General features: G+C 32.2%; 1 protein-coding gene across 1 annotated transcript in view; it reads left to right on the forward strand.

The window, feature by feature from the left end:
• Positions 1–16,942, forward strand: part of LOC126745465 (protein RRP5 homolog) — a 66,307-nt gene that overhangs the window by 14,283 nt on the left and 35,082 nt on the right. The gene's annotated exons all lie outside the window — the stretch shown is intronic.

The following is a 16,942-nucleotide window of genomic DNA, read 5'->3' on the forward strand; positions in this document are numbered from 1 at the left end:
TCTTATATTATCTTCATATGTAACTTTGTTTTCGAAAAAAAAAATTTAAAATTTCTTTAACTCATTTTAAAAATTATCCATGGACGACAACATGAAATAAAAACCAATTAATTCAATAATCAATTTCGACCCTAAAGTACATGAGCAAAATGTCCACCCTCCAATGCACGACTTTTTGGTCTCTTGTGTCTTGTTTACTATAATAATAAACATTCAACTTCTACGATTTTTATTATCAGATTCTTGAAATACAGTGCTTCTTATGACAAATAATTGGCAAGCCATTCAAGTACCTCCTTTGTACCTACCTGCTTTGGAGACCAGCTGACAGTGATAGAATTGCTATAAGTAAAATTCAGCTGTCAATTAGCAGTGATTTATTACTCCTTCATGAATAATTTTACTAACCATGAAATGACCGACATGCACTTTATTTATGAATTAGCAAATAGAAATGCGGAAGAAGCACGAAGAATTTACCAGGACAGATATCTTAACTGAGTAATTCCATGTGCAAAAACATTTAGAAGACTACATGCAAGATTATGTGAACCCCGACCATTCTATAGTGGGATCAGCTACGTTTTCTGGGACATTTCAAAAATGTAATTTTTATTTTGGAAATAAAGTTTAATTTTTAGTATTTAAAGAAACATTATTTTTTGTATAAAATGGATGTTTATTCTTTATTATGAGAGAAATAAAATTGGATAATCAATAAAATTTCCGGGCATTATCATAATGCCCTAGGCGTGATAGCTTATATATTATTGCTACCATAACATTCCGTTTCTAAGGTATTAGAAATCAATAATAGATAGGTAAAACATAAACTCATTAATAGCAGGAGTTTATCGAAGATGTTGTAGTTAATTAATGGAAAAGTAAAATTAATTAACAAGAAGGAAAAAAAGATTTTTCTTGTATCTCGCAACTTTTGACTTTAGAGACAATTCAAAATGGCGGCCCCATATCCCCATGTGGGAGTTTTAATAAAAATATGGGTGGTGGAAGACCAGAAACTATAACAACGCCTGAACTGGAAGAAGCTATACTTGATGCGATAGAAGAAGATCCTTCCAATAGTATCAGGAAAATTGCACTGCAGCTTGAAGTCAGTTCAAAAACCGTTTGGAAAGTTCTAAAAAGAAACCTCCTGCATCCATATCACATACAGCGTGTACAAGCTCTACTGCCTCGGGATTTTCATCCAAGATTAATGTTTTGCAGGTGGTTGATTCATACGATGGCACACAATAATAATTTCCTACCAAATATTTTATTTACGGACGAGGCAAATTTTTCAAGAGATACTATTATGAACTTCCACAATGATCATTTTTGGGCCGACGAAAATCTCCACGTTATTAGAGAAACTCATTTTCAGCAACAATTTTCGCTGAACGTTTGGATAGGAATTATTGGTGGCTACCTAATTGGCCCATTTTTTTTTACCGCCAAGATTAACAGGTGAATCCTACACGGATTTCTTGCAACACCATTTACCCACTTTATTAGAAGAAGTACCCCTACAAGTAAGAGTCAACATGTGGTTTATGCACGACGGGGCTCCAGCTCATTTCAGTGTTCTTGCTCGAGCTTGCTCGTTCAGCATCTCGACGTCATCTACCCTAATTGCTGGATTGGACGTGCAGGACCTCAAAATTGGCCGGCTCGCAGTCCTGATATGAATCCCCTGGATTACTATTTATGGGACCATCTGAATGCTCTTGTTTATAAAACTCCTGTTCTAGATGTGAATGACTTGAGGAATCGGATAATTGTCAATTGCAATATCATAAGGGATACTCCAGGTATTTTTGAGCGTGTCAGACACTCAATGACAAATCATTTGCAGTCGTGTATTTTATCAGAAAGTGGGCATTTTGCTCATTTACTTTAAGGTCGAAATTGTTTATTGAATTAATTGGTTTTTATTTCATGTTGTCGTCCATGGATAATTTTTAGAATGAGTTAAAGATACTTAGGTTTTTTTCAAAAACCAATATGAAGCTAATATAAGATACGAAAAAGTTGTATTTTTAGTTGCTTAAATACAAAAATAAATAAAAATCTGCAAAACAATTATTGGCCTTGTTTTTTTCTCAACAATAAGCATGTGGTGCCCACTGACACGCCACTGGACCTAATAATTTCAATCTAGTTACAGCTAAATAAGCGTCTTATAACTTCAAATAACTGCACCAAATTTTAACCAAATCGGTTTAAGGATAGTTATAGTATTTTTAAAATACCGTTATTTTTTTGAACCTTCATCGCCCTGTATCTCAGAAACAAAGCAACTCCCGACATACGTTCATAGGAACTTTTTTTCATAAAACGACCTAACGATTCACCCTGTATAGTTTCGTACCGTAGTTAGGAAACACCCTGTATAGACTGTGATTTTCTTAATGACACTGGTTGGGAAATTACAAATTAAGCAGTGGGAAAATAACTATATTTGATTTATATAATACCTATCAAAATTTACAAGATGTTCAATAATTATTCTTTAATAATAACCTAAACATTAGATAGTCTCATTAGATAACATCTAAATGTTTTGAACATATGCCATATATTTAAACTAAAGTATCTATAATATTTTCAATATTGAACTAAGTTTGTCTTATTTTACGGATCTCCTTGTAACTAATTATTAAAAACAAGACTAATAAAATAAAACACAAAAGAAATGAAACATTTTTAACCGTTAATTCATTGAGAGAAAAAATTCTCAAACTGATTCCATTTTTCAAAAACTATTTGCCTATGATGCTTTTTAAATTGATTTATGTTTTAATAGCCTCAGTTTCTATAGGTAATGACTAAAATATAGGTAATGTAAATATATTGTTTTTGGACCAATATATTTAATGTACTTAAAATTTAAATTATTATTGCTAAGGGGAAGTGGCATCTGTTTATCAAGTTGGACTCTTGTTTTGTAATTGTGTGTCCTAGTAGTGTAGGAAGTATTTGGATTCATATACAGGGTGGCCATTTGAAAACGAAACAGAGCCTATTTTGGGTCCCTCAGAATATTTGCGAAAAAATCCCCGGACCCGACAATTTTTGATTCATGGAGGAACCATTTTTTTGCTAGTTTCGCCCCCCTGAGGGCAAAGTCCTAGCGGGGGTGACAAGGGCCCCCAAAATTTTAAATGGAACGGGGGGTCGAGTGATACCTTATTTTGAAGGTATTTTTATGTGGATTATAACCCTAAAGTTTTAAATCTTTACTATTTGCCTAGTCGATACAGGGGCTAATAAAAGTTACAAAAACATGTCAAAATTTTTTATGAAAAAAATGCTTGTAAATTTAGCAGTTAAATAAATACAAAAAATGTTGTTGTCCTACATTGTGAACCATACTTTCTGTTGTTTTCTTTTAATACCCATAGGTATCTATGCCAATTCTGCAAGGGAACTCTTGGTTATTGTTGAGACTGTTATTATAGCACATACACAGTGGTTGTCAATTACTGCTGTCAGATCATAGTGTGTCAAACAAATAGCTCTTTAAAGTTAGTTAGTTACAACATTGAGTGTGATAATGATTTATTCACTTGCTGAAAGAGTTGATATAGTTTCTCTTTTCTTTGTGAACAATGAAAATGCTAATAGAACTGCCCAGCTCTTTAACACACTACAACACCCTAATCGACAGGTCCATCGCAAGTACATTTTGGAATTGGTTCAAAAATTTAGGGAAACTGGGTCTGTGGCTAATAAAAAGCGCGAAATGGATAATCCAGTGGTGAATGAAGCTTCAGAAGTAGCTATTTTAGGCCATATTGTGCAAGATCCTACACTGAGCACAAGGAAGTTATCAACCGTGTCTGGTATTAAGAGAAGCAGCATTCAGAAGATATTAAAAAAAAACAAGTTTCATTCGTACAAAATGCACCTCGTACAAGAACTAAACAAATACGATTTTGATAGGCGAGTACAATTTTGTAAAACTATATCTGAACAAGCCGCCAATGATCCACACTTTCTATTTAATGTATGTTTTTCTGACGAATGCTCCTTTTTCTAAACGGTACTGTGAATCGTCACAACTGTCGCTATTGGGCTGATTCAAATCCCAGAATATTTCGTGAGGTGCATACACAACGTCCTGAAAAATTAAATTTTTGGGCTGGCATTTTTGGTAAACATATCGTAGGCTCCTTTTTTTTACCTGGCAATTTAACAGGAGAGATGTACCTAAAGTTATTAGAAAATACAATTCATCCAACATTAGTGGAGATACTAGAAAATAACAACGAGTACTTGGAAAATCGTCTAGTATTTCAGCAAGATGGGGCGCCACCCCACTATGCTGCAAGGGTTCGTCGATATTTGGACCAAACGTTTCCAGGACAATGGATTGGAAGAAGAGGAGCTATTGAATAGCCTCCTCGTTCCCCGGACTTAAGCCAACACCACCGAAATAAAGAAGGCCGAGGTGCTCTGACGTCACTAAAGTAATACGTCACGCAAAGAAGGCGAAGAAATTCGCTACCGCCTTCCCCCTTCAAATCTTATAATGGAACGACCCATTTCTCGTTCCTTTGCCCGAGCCTCGGTGCCAAATCAACCGCAATATCATTGAAAATATATTTGGCGTAATACTTATTGACCGCGACATCTGTGGTTATTATACCCACATTGTGGCAACAATGCGGACTCTTTTACACTTTACACATTATCCCGTTAGAAGGGTGTTTGTTGTTGTTGTTGACAACTTGTATTATTTCTACAGGTGAATATAACAGGTGTTTAGGTGCCGGTTTCGGTATTATTGTGTTATTATATAAATTAAATATTGTATAATCCGACTGCCGTTCGCAATTATGCCTAATAAGTGTTGTGTACCGGGTTGCAAAGGCAATTACGATGCTGAACATACTCGGCACATGTTTCAATTTCCGAAGGATGATAAACTGTGTAAAAAGTGGCTAAGAATGATTCCTAGAGACAATTTTAAACCTACCCAGCATAGTAGGGTTTGTGACGCACATTTTGCCAAAGAAAATATAATTTGGGTGACAACATATTTTGATGAAAAGGCAGGCAAGACTTTACAAGTTCCATTGAAATATCCCAAACTTCAACAAGGTACAATCCCTGTAAAGTTCCCTAATTGTCCCTCATATATTTCAAAGTCTATACCAGTTATTAGGAAAAGTAGAGATGAAAAGAAAATTGAAATTGAACAACAAAATTTGTCCCTAGCAATTCAAAACAGTATTGATGAATTTTCAGCCTATCAAAAAACTATAACTTTTTAAAATTTCCAAGAATTTTTACCTATTTTTAATGCAATGGTACTGCCTAATGATTGGCTAAAATCTGTTAATACCCAAAATGATATTATATTGTATAAATTAAAATACTCACCTGCACCAATCATAACATACTCTCTTATTATAAACCAACATTTAAAACTAGAAACTTATTTATATGGTCAAGACATAGTATTGCAGATAAATAAATTTAAAACTCCATTCACTATAAGTAATATTAATGATTTATCAGATTTGTTAAATGAAATTAATAAATTAAATTCAGAAAATCAAATAGAAAACAATAATGAAATTAATTCATAGGAAAAAACAAATATAATAAACCAGATTTGCAATATGTTGGAGTCTATTAAATGTGAAGATTTTAATAAAACATTATCTTTTATATCCGAACAATTAAAATTATTAATATTACCTAAAGAAAGATATCATTACTCGCCTGACACAATAATTTTTTGCTCTATATTAAATACAATAAGTGCACATTCCTACAGGTATTTAAGGGGGTTTGGACATTTAACATTGCCACATCCAGATTCTTTAAAAAACATTTGTAACTCTTTTTTGTCAGACCCTTGCGTTGAAGAAAGACAATCATTTCTTACATATGCAAAAAATGCATTTAAGTATGTCAAAGAAAATGAAACATATATGATTTTGCTTATGGATGAAATACATATAAAGCCATATCTTGATTATAAAGGGGGGAATATTGTCGGTACAGCAATTAACAATAGCACTTTGGCAAATTCTACATTTACCTTTATGCTAAATGGTTTGTGTTCAAATTTTAAGGAGGTCATCCACATTGCACCGATAGCTAAAATTAATCATGAATTACTGTTCTCTTTCATTAAATCAATAATTGTTGGGCTAGAAGACATTGGCTATAAAATTTTTTGTGTTATAAGTGACAATAATGCTATTAACAGTAAAGCTATGAGTAATTTTTGCACAAAAAAACAATTAAGCATTGTATATCCTCATCCTGTAGAGGACAAAAGACCACTTTTTTATTTATTTGACTCTGTACATTTACTTAAATGTATAAAAAATAACTGGATGAACATTAAACCTAATAAAATATTAACATTTTCTGATTTTGACACTTTTGGTTTAAAATATGCCTCATTCCAAGCTTTAATTGAGCTCCATAATACTGAGAATAACAAGTTATTAAAACATGGTTATAGCTTAACTCTGAAATCTCTGTTTCCTACAAATTTTGAAAAACAAAACGTAACATTAGCTTTAAAAGTTTTTAATCCTTTTGTAATTCAAGCACTTTCAACTTTTGGAGCAAAGATTAAGAACTCAAAGGACACTGCCACTTTTCTTAACATAATTTTAACCTGGTGGAAAATAGTTAATGTTAAAACGCCATATAAAGGGAAGCGGCTTAATGATATTTATCAAGAACCTATAACATGTAATTCTGTAAAATCTAATGATCCTAAAATAAAATTTTCAAATCAAATGCTGCTCTGGTTGGAAGCTTGGAAAAATACAGAAACATTTTCAACAAAATTAACAAATCAGACACATATAGCTCTTCATCACACTATTTATGGCATGTTAGAGGTAATAACATATTGTTTTGAAGAATTAAAAATGAAATAACTGAAAATTTCAGACTGATCCACTTGAAAATAGATTTGGAAAATACAGGCAAATGGCAGGAGGCCAATATAATATCTCTATTCATCAACTATATGAAAGTGAAAAAAAACTTAGAATTCAAGCATTAATGTCTTTAAAATCGACTTGTTTTGGGCCTCTTAAAATAAATTCGTTTTATGACAATGATGAAGGAAATGATACCGATAATACGACTTGTGTAAGTGAGAACCAATCAGGTTGGTTTAGTCCTACTATATCTATAAACGAACATGATATCGAAAATGTCAAAGAAGAAATGCCAGTAATTGCCTATTTAGGAGGGTATTGTTGCTATATTCTTTTAAAAAAACTAAATGTGACATGTAAAGAAAATTTAACTTTTAAAGATGACCTTCAAATTGATGATAATCATATTCTTATTAAAAATTTAACAAGAGGGTGTCTTAAATTTCCTAAAGATTATATAAGTAACATTGTTTTATATGAATATATTCTTTTTAATCAAATTTTACAAAACTCTGAAGATGACTTCCTAACGATTCATAATAAAAAAAAGTTTTTAGCAATGACCACATTGGAATATCTTAAGAACAATAATTTTCTAGACAGCTTTCCAAAATGTTTAATTCATAGTAGTGAAACTAATGTAAAAATTATTATTAATTCTGTTACCAATACCCTTTTAAAAAATTACTGTGGCAAAAAAAATTATCGACTTGGGAAAGGCAGTAAAAGGAAATTAGATACACTAACTTCTTAAATTTGCTTAAATAACACCTCCGCCAATTTATGACATGAATTTTTGAAGTTTCAAATCTGATAAAAAAAAACAAAAAATACAAAAAAAAGATGAAATATGAACATACTAGTTAAGATAGGTAATACCTACAATTAATTAATAATACTAAGTATTATTTTTGATATTAGTATGAGCCCCAAATACTATATACAACCCTCGATACAAATAATTTTTTTAAAATTTCAACCCTCGTTTCAACTCTTATTTTTGCAATTACCCTTATCGAAATGAAGATAATTTATTTCTAATAATTAGTTTGTTTGCATTCCTCATGAATTGTTTTTTTAAATTTTATCAAAGCCAAATATTTTTTTTGTCAAAGAATAAAAACCATCCCTTATTTTCTACCCCTTTTTCAGAACCAATATTACTCAAAAGATATCCTAACTAATAGTTTATAGGAATGCAACATGTGTACCAAATTTCAAATTAATATCTTAACTTCTTCGAAAGTTATCGAGGCAATACACAGGTTATGAGGTTATTTCAGAGACAGATAAAGACACAATTATTTGCCTAAATTAGGTTTTTACAAGTCTTAACACCCATACTATACTATAAAAAACATTCTACTTTAAATATAACAGCCGATATTATCCTAAATACACGTCCTTATCGCTACCGAGATTCATAAACGTGTGCAAAGCATTTGCCTTCTTGTGATGACGTCACAGCGAAGCCCCGCGGCCTTCTTTATTTCGGTGGTGTTGCTTAAGCCCGTTAGATTTTTTTTTTATGGGGCCATTTAAATTTTAATATAAATTATAATAATTAAATTAAAATTTATGCTAGTCAGCCAACATCGCTAGACCATTTGCGACAAAGAATAATTGATGAATGTCGTCAAATCACCCCAGAAATTTTGCAAAATGTACGGGAAAGGTTTGAAGAAAACCTGTATTATTGTATGGAAGTCGAAGGCCAACATTTTGGACATTTACTTGATTGATTTTATCTTTAAGCCCTTTATTTAAAATTATACTTTTTAACATTTTTTTGTAACTTTTATTAGCCCCTGTATCGACTAGGCAAATAGTAACGATTTAAAACTTTAGGGTTATAATCCACATAAAAATAGCTTCAAAAGAAGGTATCACTCGACCCCCCGTTCCATTTAAAATTTTGGGGGCCCTTGTCACCCCCGCTAGGGCTTTGCCCTCAGGGAGGCGAAACTAGCAAAAAAATGTTTCCCCCTTGAATCAAAAAATGACGGGTCCGAGGATTTGTTCGCAAATGTTCTGAGGGACCCAAAATGTAATTATAAATGAGGCATATCAGATGTAAACCCGCTAAATCTACTTTACTTAAATTTTCAGAAAATTCCAAAAACTATTTAACTAACTTTAAAATCAACGTTAGGGTTAAAGTTTTGTTTATAGATTCTTCGATACTATTAGACTCTATTTAAATAAAAGAAAATATCCTGAATTTTACCCGAAATTCAGAAAATGGAAATAAAAAATGAATTTTGTGGATTTTAAAACTATCTATTGGATTTGGTGGATTTTGATCGTAAATAAAATGGACTTAGTGTAGCTTGTCACGAAACAAAGTTATAATAGAAAATTAAACCAAAGAAAATGTAACAGATATAATTAAAGGAAATATGGGACTACTTAAAGATATGTTTTTAAAGTATCTTCAGATCACAAAAAGACACACTTCATGTAAAAAATCTAAACTACTAAATCCGGAACTATCTCTACTGGTTCACAGAGATCGTTTTGGTCGTCCACATCGATTTCATAATTTTCTGGCGGATAAGTCCCTCCTAGATATTTAACACTAGCTTATAATAATCTAGACTACCAAAATCTTTCCACTGGGCTCCATAATGTTTAATTAATAGCGATGACACATCCTGTAGTTTATTAAGTTTTGGTGGTACTCCAGTTTCTAATGGCAAGGGTTTTAAGGAATCTAGAGATTTTCCGTTTTTACAGACAGATTTGCTCTGATTAAGGTCAGACATATAACTTTGTTCTCCCATTATGGTCACGGTATTATTCCTCCCTCTTTTTAGTATGAACCTTTTGGACATATTGAATTTAAAATGCCACTTAGATGGGGGATTTAAAACTTCCTGTTCTTTACCCAGTTCAACAACTGTTCCATGTTGTCTAAATATATCCAGGTATTTTATAGGTTCTACTATCTGTTCAATATTTCTAATGGATTTCTCAGTATCACCAAATACCCGGTCCGGAGGAATATACGAGTGTCCAACAACAGGAAAGACAAGCTCTAGTTCTTTTATAGGTGCAGTACTCAACCATTTAAAACACATTGCCAACATGATGCTGTTCTTATTTTGTCCTCCGCATCCATCAGCGACAAGACGAACTTTTTCAATACCATGAAAATTACTATGGTTTAAAGTATAAAAAACAGCAGATGCAATTTCATTTGCTCCTTTGCGATGTTTATCCTCAGTCCATGCAAAAATCCGAACATTTTCTGGAGTAAGTGAAGAATGAGAGTCTCCTGTGACTGTTGTGAAGTTATACATATATAGTTGTCTGCTATAGTATACACTCTGATCTGGAATTTTGGGCAGAGTTAAATTTTTTTGACAATCAAAACTTATTATTAGCAACCCTTCTTTTTTTCTCTCAATTTTGCAAAAAAAAGCTTTTGCTCTCAGTTTGTACATTCGAAGTTCAATCATTATCTTGTTTTTCTCACTCGCATCTTTTTCCTCTTTTAGCTTTTCTCCAAGCTCCAAACATTTTGAACATACATCAGTACGTGGAGATCCAAACCCTATGTTAAAATGGGTATTAAAAATTGATCGGAAATAACTTTCTTTTACCTGAAGGTCCAGAGAAGCCTCGCTTTTGTATAATTTCCACAAACGCCGAATATTTAACTCGAAAAACTCATCCATTATCCCAAAGATGCTGGTCATACACTTTTATAAAAGGTAAAAAACACGAAATCTACAGCATCACAAATACATTTAATAAAATAACGAAGGTTACATGTTTCGCTCGACTAGAGCATCATCAGACCTAAACAATAATTAAAATTGTGTAACCCGAAAAAAGGAGAATTCAACAAAAACTTACTATAACATACACAAAACACCTAATATTTAAGTAAACAAAGATTACAATAAAGTGGCACTATCTATGTACAAAGAACTCAACTAAACAATCAAATCCTTTATACATTTCAGAAATCTAACCATCATTTAAGAGTCTAGAACTACTTGAGGTTATTAAAAACTAGGTGGCCATCAAAATCAAACCTTTCATTAACACAAGACAGATCTGGGCTTTTAAAAGCTTTACTAATCTCCATTGTCTCCAACAAGTCTAGTTTTTTACTTTTGTTGCATTGATGCAGTATTTTTATATTTTGGCTGTCAGGAAAATCATGTTTGGAGTCGAGAAGGTGATTAGCAAAAGCTGATCTGGTCACTGTGATTTCGGTATTTTTAAATTTATTGTATTGGGTCTTGTGTTCACTAATCCTAGTAGAAATCTTCCTACCAGACTGGCCGACGTACACTGCAGGGCACTCTTTACACCTAATCTCATAAACTCCTGGAGAAGATAGCGGGGGTAGTTTATCTTTAGTTTTAATTAGATGTCTATTTAAGGTATTATTGGTTTTAAAAGCTGGGGTTATGCCAAAGGGAGAAAAAAAAAGCGGGATAATTGTGACGAAATTGGTCCAAAATAAGTAAACGACCTAAAAGTTTTGATATTGTTTGTTTGTTGTCTGATAAAATTAAATGATAATTTATACTTGTTCACATACTGAAAATACATTTTATATATAGGTTTAAGAGGGAAAAAGTTACTGACTGCTAGTTGTTTAATGGTAAGGAATTCTTTTTTAAAAGCTTCACGAGAAAGTGAGATGTTAAAAAGTCTGTAAAATAAAGAATGGAAAGCAGCAAATTTATGTGAGGACGGTGATGTTGAATTATATTGTATAATATTATCTGTTGTTGCTTGTTTACGAAATATTTCAAAGGATATCTTATTTCTTTCCCTCTTAAGTAATAAATCTAAGAATGGTAAGGTGTTGTTCTGTTCCCGTTCGATTGTGAACTCAATTTTAGAGTGAAGAGAGTTGACATAATTATGCTGATATTTTATTTTTCAAACTTAACAACGTATTACGTTATGCGGAATTTATTTATTTGGATTGTAAATTCAGAGATGAGGTAACAACTTTCGGCTCTACTACTTTTAATAGATTACACAAGAAACTTAGTAACCTTAAAAACAAATATATAACTTCACTTAGACTCAATGATTTCCACGAATATCGCAAAAGAAATTTTAGTCATGTTTTTCACGATAGATTTGTGAACCTTAGTGATGTTTCTTTTTCTGAAGTCGAATTAAAATTTCTTAACAACAATTTAAAATTTAATCTTCCTACCAGAACCGACCGATGTGTTAGGGAAACATTGGCTGTAGAGGCTGAAAATGCTCTACAGTCAACGGATATATCAAATAAGAACATTTTAAGAGCAAGAATAATTTCCTTTTTAAATCAAAATTGTTTCCTTAACAATAAACAGAGAATAAATCAAAACAACAACAAAATATTAAGATCTATAAAAAAGAAAATGAGGGACAACGATATAGTTTTCACAAAAGCCGATAAGGGATCATGCTTACTTGCCTTAAAAAGAGACGATTACATAAATAAAGTAATGGATTTTCTAAACACAGAAGACTTTGAAAAGGTCGACAGAGATCCGACAGGTCCATTCTTTAATAAATTAAAAAAAGTCTTAGACATGACCTTGGTAACCTTAGAATATTTTAATTCCACAAAACAAAAACTATATCCTATGAACCCTAAAACACCTCTATTATATGGGTTGCCAAAAGTCCATAAAACTAGCATGCCAATTAGACCTGTGGTTTCCTTTGTTGACTCCCCTTGTTACCAGTTATCATCTTGGCTTAACAACGTTCTTAGAAATGTCTCAAACTTCAAAGCACCATATTCTGTAACAAATTCAGTGAATTTTGCCAAAAGCATTCAGAATGTTCACGTTCCAGATACAGCCCAGCTTATATCGCTAGACGTGAAAAACTTATTTCCAAGCATTCCACCCGCTGATTGTCTGGTCTTAGTCAAAGATCTTCTCAGGGGAAAACTTGATTCACTTTTGGTGGAAAATCTAATTTTGCTTTCTACTGTGTTAGATCAAAATTTTTTCCAATTTAACAACCGTTTTTTCAAACAAAAAGAAGGTCTAGCAATGGGCTCTTGTTTATCGCCATTTCTTAGTGAAGTATTTCTTAGCAACTTAGAAACAAAAATAATGAGCAGTAATTTTAAAAATAACATCATCTTTTATAAACGGTATGTTTATAAAACGATATATGTTTGATTTGGAATATAAGTGAGGTAGAGCTTACAAATTTCCATAATTATGTCAACTCTCTTCACTCTAAAATTGAGTTCACAATCGAACGGGAACAGAACAACACCTTACCATTCTTAGATTTATTACTTAAGAGGGAAAGAAATAAGATATCCTTTGGAATATTTCGTAAACAAGCAACAAGAGATAATATTATACAATATAATTCAACATCACCGTCCTCACATAAATTTGCTGCTTTCCATTCTTTATTTTACAGACTTTTTAACATCCCACTTTCTCGTGAAGCTTTTAAAAAAGAATTCCTTACCATTAAACAACTAGCAGTCAGTAACTTTTTCCCTCTTAAACCTATATATAAAATGTATTTTCAGTATGTGAACAAGTATAAATTATCATTTAATTTTATCAGACAACAAACAAACAATATCAAAACTTTTAGGTCGTTTACTTATTTTGGACCAATTTCGTCACAATTATCCCGTTTTTTTTTCTCCCTTTGGCATAACCCCAGCTTTTAAAACCAATAATACCTTAAATAGACATCTAATTAAAACTAAAGATAAACTACCCCCGCTATCTTCTCCAGGAGTTTATGAGATTAGGTGTAAAGAGTGCCCTGCAGTGTACGTCGGTCAGTCTGGTAGGAAGATTTCTACTAGGATTAGTGAACACAAGGCCCAATACAATAAATTTAAAAATACCGAAATCACAGTGACCAGATCAGCTTTTGCTAATCACCTTTTTGACTCCAAACATGATTTTCCTGACAGCCAAAATATAAAAATACTGCATCAATGCAACAAAAGTAAAAAACTAGACTTGTTGGAGACAATGGCGGTTAGTAAAGCTTTTAAAAGCCCAGATCTGTCCTGTGTTAATGAAAGGTTTGATTTTGATGGCCACCTAGTTTTTAATAACCTCAAGTAGTTCTAGACTTTTAAATGATGGTTAGATTTCTGAAATGTATAAAGGATTTGATTGTTTAGTTGAGTTCTTTGTACATAGATAGTGCCACTTTATTGTAATCTTTGTTTACTTAAATATTAGGTGTTTTGTGTATGTTATGGTAAGTTTTTGTTGAATTCTCCTTTTTTCGGGTTACATAATTTTAATTATAGGTCTGATGATGCTCTAGTCGAGCGAAACATGTAACCTTCGTTATTTTATTAAATGTATTTGTGATGCTGTAGATTTCGTGTTTTTTACCTTTTATAAAAGCCGAATATTTAGGCTGCTGGGTAAATAAACTCTGCATGCTGTTTTGCTGCGGCAGTAGTGAGACTCAATAGCCTTAAATTTTTTTATAAAGCTAATTATTGCATGTCTTCTAGGCTGAAATAATCTTTCTTTTCTATTTCCACCTCGCCTTTCTTTTGCCATATTACGACTTGTGAAATGTCGATGTCGATGCAAAACACCTTTTACTCTATCTGGGCGAAGGCAAAGTACACCTAAAAAACTTTCATAACTGCAACCAAACTGGCACCAAATTATTATTCTGATTCTTTGGGATGAAATACTTGCACGCAAATTGTCGACTGGATGTTCCCTTGTTATTTCGACGGCGACGTGGTACCTCTATCCGGGAGAACTTTATGATAAAGTTGTCTTGACCCACCTTAGTTTGGTTCTCGTAAAAAGCATTATGAAACTTTTTAATATCTAACATTGTCAAAGTACTGCATCTATAACTTTTAGTACAATGTTTACATTTTGAGTATTTTGGTAGAGTTACAGCAGAATATCTAAAAGAAGAACACACTATCCTTAGTTTTTCTTAACTTTAAAAATGTAAACAAAACTCATTACCTTCTGGTCTTTTCCACATTCTTTTTCCAATTTTCTGGAGCTCGCTGCCTCTTTCTAGCCTTATTTTGATTTACTACCACGATTTCTTTCGTGTTATCGCACATTACTTTTATTATACTTTACTTTTTTAAATTAAATAAACTTTGAAACATACTGATGTCAACCGCAAATGAGACGTTTCTGACAGCAATTCAAAATAATAATATCAACGGAATACTATTTTGACCACATAACCACCTAGCTGAGTATCTGATTGGCTAATTTGGATTTGGCGGTATTTGAAAATAAACCAAGTTGGATTTAAGGGAATTTGAAACTGAACCGAGTTTTTAATCTATATTTTATAGTGGATTAGATGGATTTTGTTACCTAATTTCTGTTCATGTGGATAGATATTTTTATGACGAGTATAATCATGTATATAACATATTTTTGACTAAAATTGGATTTAGCGGGTTTTGATCCTATATCCCTCAAATGTTAAATACATATATGGACCTTATATTTCCAATATTTACATTGAAAAGAAGTTTTGTTGTATACAATTTTTTTAATATATAATTTTAAGAATGTGTTTTTGAATTATAGTTTACTTGTAAAAAGCATTATTAGTTCGGTTAAGTCCTCTCCAAATCAAAAAACTGCAACTAAATTGCTCCTAATTTAAAAAACCCTTAATAAATGAAATTTATATATTAAAATGCGTACCTTGTTTGACACAAATTAATCAAAGTAAATTAAAAAAGTCATCCATTTTCTCTCTAAGGTGCTGGTATAATATCAAAAGCAGGAACGAAAAACTCTCAAAATCTACAGCATCTATATAATTTAAATAACGGTTACATATGTTTCACCCGGTTAGGGCATCATCAAACCTTAAAAAATTATTAATTTAAAATAAAATTACAATAAAAAATAAGGTTTTCCCTTACCAAAAATAGGACGATACACATACATACACGTAAACGAACTCTAATTGTATACAAACTAAACATTCCAAATAGGTACAAAGATTAAAAATTTTATAATTAATACACATTGTGACATCTACAATAAAACACATTAATTTACTAGAGTGAAGTTAAGTTAGTGCCAAATTTTATATTCTGATGGTACGGAGTTCTATAGTTGGATATTGGATGGCGCTGCGTCTGTAGCAATGGTATTCGTTGTAGGCGATGGAGATGTACAGTTAATATTGTTAAAAATAAAATGATTCTGTCCCGTAATTTTGTCGTTCACACATACAAAATCGGGACTTTTTATGGCTTTATTAACCTCCATCGTCTCTAAGGGACCGAGCTTTCTACCTTCCTCACATTTATGTAGAATTCTGACATTTTCTTCGGGCGGGAAAGTGTGTCTATTTTCTATACTCTATTTCAGAAGTGTGTAGAGCAATAAAACCTCATTAGGTATGCAAAAGTGGTACCTGGTGATCCACCAATATTTTATGCCACTACCTTAGTGGGTAAAAGTTTTCAAAAGTTGGGTATTAGTTTCAATGTAAAATTCTTTCTTTTCGTTGATTGCAGGTAGTGCCACCCGGTTTTGGGTCAATTTATGAGTTTTGCCCATTGTTACCCACTGATAAACATTGAAAACGGTTCGCCAAAGGCGTGCAACTGGGACTTGTTTTTTACCTTATAATTAATGTACTTAAATGCTATTTTATTTTAGAAAGTTACTTTTGTTTAAATGGAATAATATATTTTTTTCACAAATTTATTGAACATAATATGTAGAGTAAAACAGTTGAAAATGTCACTTTTGGATCTGGCACTTTTTGAACAGTGTATAACAATTTTAAATTATAATAGATTGTAGTCTTCTTCGTCATCTGACGAACTGTCATCACCTCTTGACATTATAATTAAAGGATCGACTGTCTGATCGATGAGGTTGTCAAGATCCCACATTTTGTCCTCTTGCTTAATTACATGCTGGACTGCTTTTCGCCAATTCTCTGGTGTCGCTTCCGTAATGGCTTGATCAAACAGTAGCTTAACATCTTTCATTTTAAAAGTCGTGTTTTGTCTTGCTACAAATCCTTTT

The sequence above is a fragment of the Anthonomus grandis genome, chromosome 16, assembly GCF_022605725.1.
Source record: "Anthonomus grandis grandis chromosome 16, icAntGran1.3, whole genome shotgun sequence".
Classification (NCBI taxonomy): domain Eukaryota; kingdom Metazoa; phylum Arthropoda; class Insecta; order Coleoptera; family Curculionidae; genus Anthonomus; species Anthonomus grandis.